We start from the raw sequence: 8,810 nt of genomic DNA on the forward strand, positions 1-8,810 counted from the left end.
GGTGTGAGCCATAACGCCCAGCCTAAACTTTTAAATCCGGTGATCAGAAGGGACCTCCCTGAGATGATGACTTTTAGGTGAAGACCTTGAGAAGGTGAGGGGCGAGCCAAGGGCGTATCTGGGAAGAGCATTCCCCGCAGAGATGACAGCAAATGCAAGTCACTTTCACTTGTCTGTGACTTGGTTTTCCTGTCTGCAAATGGGGAGGAATAAGACCGTGAAGGGTCTCAGCAAATGTTAGCGAATTATCAACACCTGGGCTCACCCACAGCTCTTGCTCTTAAGCAAGATATTTAACACCTCAGAGCTTCAACTTGCTCATCTGTAAAATGGTATAATAATTATACCAACCTTACAGTGTTATCAGGAGAATTAAAAGAAACATGCTTTGCCAGGGCTTGGCAAATCAGAAATGTAGAGTTTGAATCCAGTCCTGAGGGTGATCACAGGTCACTGCAGCCTCAACCTCCCAGGCTAAGGTGATCCTCCCACCTCAGCCTCTCAAATAGCTGGGACTACAGGCACGTGCCACCATGCCCAGCTAATTATTGTATTTTTTGTAGAGATGGGTTTCGCCCTGTTGCCTAGGCTGGTCTCAAACTCTTAGGCTCAAGTGATCTGCCTGCCTTGGCCTCCCAAAGTTCTAGGATTACAGGCGTGAGCCACTGGCCCGGCCCTTTTCCTCCTTTCCTCCCTCCCTTCCCTCCTTCCTTCCTTCCTACCTTTCTCTCTTTCTCTCTCTCTCTTTCTTTCGACTTAGAGTCTCACTCTCTCCCCCAGCCTGGAGTGCAGTGGCAGAATCATGGCTCACTGCAGCCTTGAACTTCTGGGTTCAAGTGATCCTCCTGCCTCAGTCTCCCAAGTGGGGATTACAGGCACCCACTGCACCTGGCTCAGCTCCCCTCGTTTCTATGGGAGAGTCTGAAGGGCTCCATTCTGGGAGGCCTGTGGTGCATCCTGACTGCTACCCTGTTCTTTCCTCTATTTATGTTTTTAAAAGCATTATTTACTTAGATTCTAACATCAAGCAGGGAGACTAGAGTCTGAATCCCAGCTTCCACCGAATGACCTTGGGCAAATTTCTGAACCTCTCTGAACTCATTTCTTCATCTGTGCCTCAATATTGGGGGACAGGATTCAAGATCATATTGTGTCGGGCCGGGCGTGGTGGCTTACGTCTATAATCCTAGCACTTTGGGAGGCCCAGGTGGGCAGATCACAAGGTCAAGAGTTCAAGACCAGCCTGGATAACATGGTAAAACCCCATCTTTACTAAAATACAAAAATTAGCCAGGCATGGTGGCAGGCACCTATAAATTCAAGCTACTCAGGAGGCTGAGGCAGAAGAATCACTTGAACCCGGAAGGCAGAGGTTGCAGTGAGCTGAGATCATGCCACTGCACTCCAGCTTGGGCAACAGAGCAAGACTCCATCTTGGGGAAGAAAAAAATCCTTTTGTGTCCATAGGAGAATTAACAGAGATAATGTATGTGAGTATCACCAGCACGTGATAGGTGCTCAAAAACATCTTCCCTCCACTGTGGCATCATCGTGTGTCTGCCCAGCAAACACCATTCGGGGCAATTACAAAGCACAAGATGACTTTAAATCTATCTTCTTCAACACAAGTTACCAAGGTGTTTTGCTTTGTCTTGTTTTTTTGGTGGTAAATAGATTGTGGATCTTGGGGTCTCAAGTGAGTGCTCAGACCCCAGCTTCTGTGCTTTATTGGCTGTTGGACCTCTGGCGAGTGTCTTAACCTCTCTGAGCTTTAGTTTCCTGGCCTAACTTATAAGGATCCAAGGTAATTTCTGTAAAGCACCCAGCACCCAGGAGGACTTTGGGCCTTAAGGGGCCACAGGTGATTATCCTGGTATGAAGAAAAGGACAAGAAACCCGAGCAGTTTGGGTAGCAAGGGGAGAACGGGAGAGAGAAATTCCAATCAGGCCGTTTAGAAACGCCGTGGAGAGCCTGGTGAGAGTGAAACCACAGCGGACGAGTTTCCAGCCCTTATTTCCCTCTCTCTGGAAAGAACTAGGAATCAGGAATCTGAAATTCGAGCCATCACTTTGTCCAAAGCTAACTCTGTGCCCTTGAGCAAATCCCTTCTCTTCTCTGTGCCTCAGTTTCCCAGGAATCCATTTGTAAAGACTTTTCCTATCTGTAACCAGGGTGGTGCTGTTAATCGACCAGCAGAGGGCAGTGATGCACCAACATTCTCTGCGAATCTGCATTTTGTCTGGCCTTGGACAGGAACATTGAAATCATTAATTCGTGGTCTGTGTCACTCTCTTTTTCAAAGAGCCTTATTTTATTGGCTTTTTTTAAAAAAAAATCAGTGCATAGTTAGAGCAAGGCCTTGCCACAGTGCAGAGATGAGGAAGCAGAGCCCCAGAGGCATAAGAAACTTAATTCTGGCAATTTTGGTCACATCACATCCCAAATTTAGACTCTCAGAATGGTATGAACCCATTGCTGTACGTCTGAGCAGCATAGCATCAATCACTCATTACCTGCTTTATGGTTCATGAAGCACTTTCTGATCCTCTATAGTAAACAATTCTCATCTTATTCTCCTCCAGTTTATAAATGAGCAAACTGTGGCTTCTAGAGGCTATATCATTTGGCTTAGCATTTTCCTTTTTTTTTTTTTCCCAGACTTTTTTTTTTTTTTTGAGACAGGGTCTTGCTATGTTGCCCAGGCTGGCCTCGAACTCCTAGCTTCAAGTGATCCTCCCACCTCAGCCTCCTGAGTAGCTGGGATGACAGGTGTGAGCCACTGCACCCAGCAGCAGCATATTCACAATCAGCTCTGTCTTAGAGGCGGGTTGGTGGACTCCCAGAAATATTAGCTTAAAAATGGCAGAGCCTGGTATTTTGCAGTTTTTATGTGATGAAATGTACTGCATTCTCATCCAAATATTGCTCTTTGTTTTGGAAAATGAAGTAAGCCCCTTTCCGTGTCTCAGCAGCTGCACCAGTTATTAGCAATCCGCTAGGGAACTGGAATAGCTTTAGGTCAACAGCGGTTCTCCAAAGGGACAATAAAATGACACACCTGTCCCCAGCTCCAGATTCTGATAGCCACACCCCAAACATCCAGTCACTGTTTTTGATAGTCTTTTGATGTTGTTGTTTTTTGCTTTTGTTTTCGGTTTTGGTTTTGGGGTTGTCTTTTTTTTTTTTTGAGACGAAGTCTCGCTCCGTTGCTCGGACTGAGTGCAGTGGCGCCATCTCAGCTCACTGCAACCTCTTCCTCCTGGGTTCAAGCTATCCTCTTGCCTCAGCCCCCCAAGTAGTTGGGATTATAGGCATGTGCCACCATGCCTAGATAATTTTTATAATTTTAGTAGAGATGGGGTTTCATTATGTTGGCTAGGCTGATCTCGAACTCCTGACTTCAGGTGATCCTCCTGCCTTGGCCTCTCAAAGTACTAGAATTACAGGCGTGAGTTCCAGGCCTTACTTTTTTTTTTTTTTTTTAAGAGACAGGATCTCACTCTGTCACCCAGGTTGGGGTGCAGTGGTTTGATCATAGGCCACTGTAACCTTGCACTCCTGGGCTCAGGCAATCCTCCCACCTTGGCCTCCCAGAGTGCTGGGATTATAGGTGTGAGCTACTGTTCCTGGCCATTTTTACCATTTTTAAGTGTAAAATTTGGTAATAATAAGTACAGTTATATATATTCTTTTTCCTCCTTGTGTCTTCCTTTCCCTTGTTCCTTTGCTAGCTTTTGGTAACCATCAGTCTACTCTCTATCTTGACGAGTGCTGTTTATTTAACTTCCACAGATGAGTAAGGACATGTGATGTTTGGCTTGCTGTGCTTGGCTTATTTCTCTTAACATAATAATCTCCAGGTCCATCCACATTGCTGCAAATGACAAGATGTCATTCTTTTGTGTGGCTGAATACTATTCCTTAGTGTTTACCACATCTTCTTATCCTGGGATAAAGCAAGCCTCCTGCCTCACCCACCTGAGTAGCTGGGACTACAGGCACATGCCACCATGTCCAGATCATTTTTTATTTTTTGTAGAAACAGAATTATATTATGTTGCCCAAGCTTGTCTTGAACTACTGACCTTGAACTACTGGTGTGAGAACTACTGGATTCTCACACTGTGGCCTCCCACTGTGCTGGGGTTACAGGAATGAGCCACCAACACCCAACCACGTTGGCCATTTTAATGTCTGCTTTTGAGAAACATATTTCAGATCATTTGCCCATTTTAAAATTGGATTATTCATTTTTTTTTTTTTTTTTTTTTTTGCTATTGAGTTGTTTGAGCTCCATATATATTCTGGTTTTTGATCCCTTGTGAGATGGTTTGCAAATATTTTCTCCTATCCTATGGATTGTCTTGAAATAGGAGGTGGAACTCGATGCCAGCGGCAGGGCTCAGACAGCAGACCAGATTGAGGACTAGCTAAAACAGGGAAGAGGCGAAAGCACTTCTCCATAAGTCAGGGCCACCACTGTGCCTGTCAGTTTACCGTGGCCATGGCAACACCCGGAAGTTACCACCCCCTTCCATGGCGGCAACTCAACAACCTGGAAGTTAACACCCTTTTTCTAGAAATTTCTGCATTTCATCCCTCTAAATAGGACTGCAGAACGTCCCCTAAGCTGCTGCTCTGGGCACACTGCTCAACACGCAGCAGAACCTCTGTCGCTGCTGCATACTGCTGCTTCGATGACAGTTGCTGTCTAACACCACGGGCTCACCCCTGAATTCTTTCCTGGGCAAAGCCAAGAACCCTCCCGAGCTAATTTTGGGGTTCACCTGCCCTGCATTGGCCTCCTCACTTCGTGGTTTCTCTTAGTTTTTAGCTGATGTAATTTCAGTTGTCTGATTTTGCTTTGGTGGCCTGCGCTTGTGAGGCCCTATACAAACATTCCTTGCCTAGAGCCGTGTCCTGGAACATATTCCCAATGTTTCCTTTTAGTAGTTTCATAGTTTCAGGTCTTAGATTTAAGTCTGGCTGGGAGTGACGGTGCATGTCTGTCATCCCAGAGCTTTGGGAGGCCAAGGCGGAGGATTGCTTGAGTTCAGGAGTGCCAGACCAGCCTAGGCAACATGGCAAAACCCTATCACTACAAAAAATACAAACATTAGCCAGGAATGGTGGCGTGTGTCTGAACAGTTCCAGCTACTTGGGAGGCAGGAGGGTCACTGGAGCCCAGGGATGTCAAGGCTGCAATAAGCCAGGAGAGTGCCACTGCACTCCAGCCTGGGTGACAGAGTGAGATCCTGCCTCCAAAAAGTTTTAAGTCTTTATTCCATTTTGATTTGGTTGTTGTGTGTGGTGAGAGATAGGGGTCTAGTTTCAGTCTTCTGCGAATACTTCTTGCAGCCTGGGAATTGAATAACAAACTGACTGCCACCCAGCCAGCCAACATAGTGAGTTCTTGATGGACAGCAGCTTGCAGCCCCCGCCTCTGACCGCTGTTTCCGGTTTGGAGATCCAGCTCCAGCTCCAGCAGCAACCTCCGCTCCAGGCCCCACCTGCCAGGGCAGCCCAACACACTCAGCTTTGCAAGTTCATCATCTACAAATTCCATCTTCATCACCCACACTAGCACCCAGAAGGTCTCTGCTGTCCCTCCTTCCTCCCCTGGGGGCACCCACTGCCTCTGGCTCTGCAGCTGCCTCCAACACCCCCAGCACCGGGAATGGGGTTTGGCCCCACATTGAGCAGCCCTGCTCCACATTGGGCAGCACAAGCTCAGCTCCCTGAGATTGGCAGTTTCAGTGGCACCCGTGGGCTCTGGGAGCAGAGAGGCGACCCCAGATCTGAGTTCCAACTTTGTATCACTCGGCAGCACAGCAGGAAGGAGAGAGGCCTGAGAACCTCACAACCTATGGGGGGAAGCTTCGGCCTGAACAGGTGTGGCTCCCCTAGCCAGAGGACGCCATGGTGACCCAGGGACCCAGCGCTGGAAACAGGTGTCTCTTTGGCGGCACTGTTACCCCTCCTTTGGGTTACATCCCTGGAGAATCACCCAAGCAGAAACCTCTAATTCTAACTTGGGGGCCCAGGACCACTGAAAGAAAGGCTGCCTCCAGGTGGGAGTCCAGGTCAGGCTCTGACCCTAGTAAACCTGCTTCTCTCTGGGCACAGAGAGAGGAAACCTCAACTCTACGGTCTCCCAGTACCTGTTGAGGGCTCTGCTGGTCACAGAACTACATCGTCGTCCACCAGCTCATCCTCTTTCACATTGGAATCCATTCCCTTTGGGTCCAAAAAAGGAATGCAGGACTCAGAGGAAACGTTCCTGGAGCCAGTGTCCATCATCCTCCCTGGATAGACCTTGTGTGTTATGATTTATTTTTTTCTTTTTATTTGTACAGATTTAAGGGATACCCGTGCAGTTTTGTTACATGCATAGATTGTGCAGTGGTCAAGTCGGGGCATTTAGGCTAACCATCACCTTAGTAATGACCCGTAAATTTATTAACCAGTTCCCCATCATCCTTTCCCTCCCACCTCCTCACCCACCAGAGTCTCCATTGTCTATCATCCCATCCTCTGCATCCTTGTAAAACTGCTCAGTGAACTGACAGAGACTGAGACAGAACTAAGTGCGTAGACTTAGTAGCATGCAGACAAAAGGTAACTTACATAAGTGGTAAGAAACCCATTTCTATCGTTTCACAGTGTCTCTCAGTGAGGACACACTGAGTTTCTTAAATTTCATTTCCACCATATGTTTTTAATTCCATCAAGAAATTGTGAAGGTAGCACACCTAGAAGTGTCTAGCGACTCAGGAAGAGCAGAAATGTGTGGGCTCGGCTTTTCAAAGGAAGAATGGAATCTCAGGTCCTTCTGCAGCGCCTCACCGTGATGATTGCATGTTGATGGGCACGTGTGAGATGTGCCTTCTCCAACTGTTCTTAACACAGCAGCACCTTTCCCATCTAACGATAAAAACTAGAAGAAACTTCTTATTCTCAAATGTTCACTTTGTGTGTCCCCTCTATCAACTATATAGGATGGGGCCAGTCCCTTTACTCCTCTAACTTTTTTTTAACAGAATATAATAATATGGAGGAAGTGATTTTGTTTAGAAACAAAACAGGTGCTCAGAAATCACACCCTTGTACCTGTGAAAATAGACATGTCTGGATAGCAATGGTGGAAACCCGGAGTGAGGCTGCGTTGTGTATTTGATAATCCCGTGGTGACCTGTCACCAAGGCCATGCGCTGATTAGCATATGGCCTTTTACTCCGCCCGTCACCCTGTGAGTGGAAGAGTTCGCATTAGCAGTTGGCAGTTTGAGAGAGTTGAACACAGCGTCCCCCGCGATTCCCATCTTGGGGAAATGGGAAGATGGAGAATGCTGGAGGCCCAGTCCAGGCGGGCACTGTTCGGGTTGCCCACGTTCCTGTCCTCAGATGACAGCACTTCCTCCCCTCTCCTTGCAATTAGGGAACATCTGCTTCCCAATTCCATCTGTGGTTCCAACTAGGGTACCCACTTTAATACCATTCCCACGCCCGCCTGAGACACGCGTGTACTGTGATTCCCAAAGCTGGCCAAGCATGGCGCTACGGCCCACGACCCGCAAACACAGAACCAAAGTCCGATTTATTAGAATCCTTCCCCTACACACGGAAGGAATGGATGAGGAAGATTTCTCCTTAAGGTTGACAAAACTGTAAAACTATGAGCTTGAAACATAAATATAATGGGTTTTTCTTCCACGATATGGAGAGAGATTTCCCCAACCCTACAGGGCCTAGGGAGGCAGGAGGAGTTTGTAGAAACTGAGTCTTGGTGAGGAAGGATGTGAGCAGGAAGGGGCCCGCTCTGTGCAGGCGCAGCCACTGCCCCTTCCTATCAGGCCTGGGTTCACCCTGATCACATTTCTGTGGAAAGCATGGTCAGTGAGACAGTGGGGGTCACTATCTCCACTCATTCATCCACTGAAGCACCTGCCGGATGCCCCCATCCCCACTTCATTCCCATTCATGCTCATTCAGGCTGTGTCAGTGGAAGGGAAGTTCATTCCTGGCTCAGCCATCCTGTGGCTGTTGGTTTGAATGTCCTGATTTCTGAGCAAGCTCGGGAGCCAAGCTGATCACTGGTCACTGGGAGTAGTCAACTGGCCAGAAAGGTACACCCTGAGTCCTCTGACAGTGTGAAGATGCTGGGGGAGGAGCTCATACCATTGAACTTGTCCTTCACGGAGGCTTGGTTAGGAGGAAACTGTCATATTTTGGGTCAGGGAAGAAAACTTGGAGGAAGGAGGCTGTGTTAGGATTTGAGGTTCTCTCTGGGATCAACCACATCTTCCAAGATTTTACAGGTGTGAGCCACGGGCGCCCGGCTAAGATGTGTTCTGTAAGAGGAAAAGGATCACCACGTGTGAAGAATAATGTGAGCTGCTCCATTTCACTTTCCTAAAGACATGTAAGCTCTCTGTCTGTATTCAACCACTCCCAAGAATCTGCCTTGTTCTCCTAAGCAGTTAATGACTGAGCGCATTAGGGCCCTTAGGAAGCCCCGTCTTCTCAAGGCTCTACCCGAGTTCAATCACGTTTAGCCTCATAAGAAAACAGCCACCGTATTCATGGTTGAACATGTCAGAACAGAGAACTGAGGCACGGACAGGTCTATGCAACATTCCCAGTAGACGGCTCCTCAGCAGGACTGGAACCCAGCCAGTGAGGCTCCACGCACTTTGCCCAGCCAGTTCTGATAGGAATCTGAGAAAGGAGGATGCTCCATGCAGAGTCATGGAAACTTCATTCCAACCTTCTGTACTAGAGTGTCATGATTCACTGGAGAGAATGTTCCC

The 8,810-nt window shown here is 47.7% G+C and overlaps 1 non-coding gene across 1 annotated transcript; it reads left to right on the forward strand.

Annotated features, from left to right (window-relative positions):
* The first annotated feature begins 6,827 nt into the window (after positions 1-6,827).
* Positions 6,828-6,931, forward strand: LOC120365225 (small nucleolar RNA U13). The gene has a single exon (XR_005580231.1). It is a non-coding gene; the product is annotated as a small nucleolar RNA U13 (small nucleolar RNA).
* Positions 6,932-8,810: the final 1,879 nt, after the last annotated feature.

Source organism: Saimiri boliviensis, chromosome 7 (genome assembly GCF_048565385.1).
Source record: "Saimiri boliviensis isolate mSaiBol1 chromosome 7, mSaiBol1.pri, whole genome shotgun sequence".
Lineage (NCBI taxonomy): Eukaryota > Metazoa > Chordata > Mammalia > Primates > Cebidae > Saimiri > Saimiri boliviensis.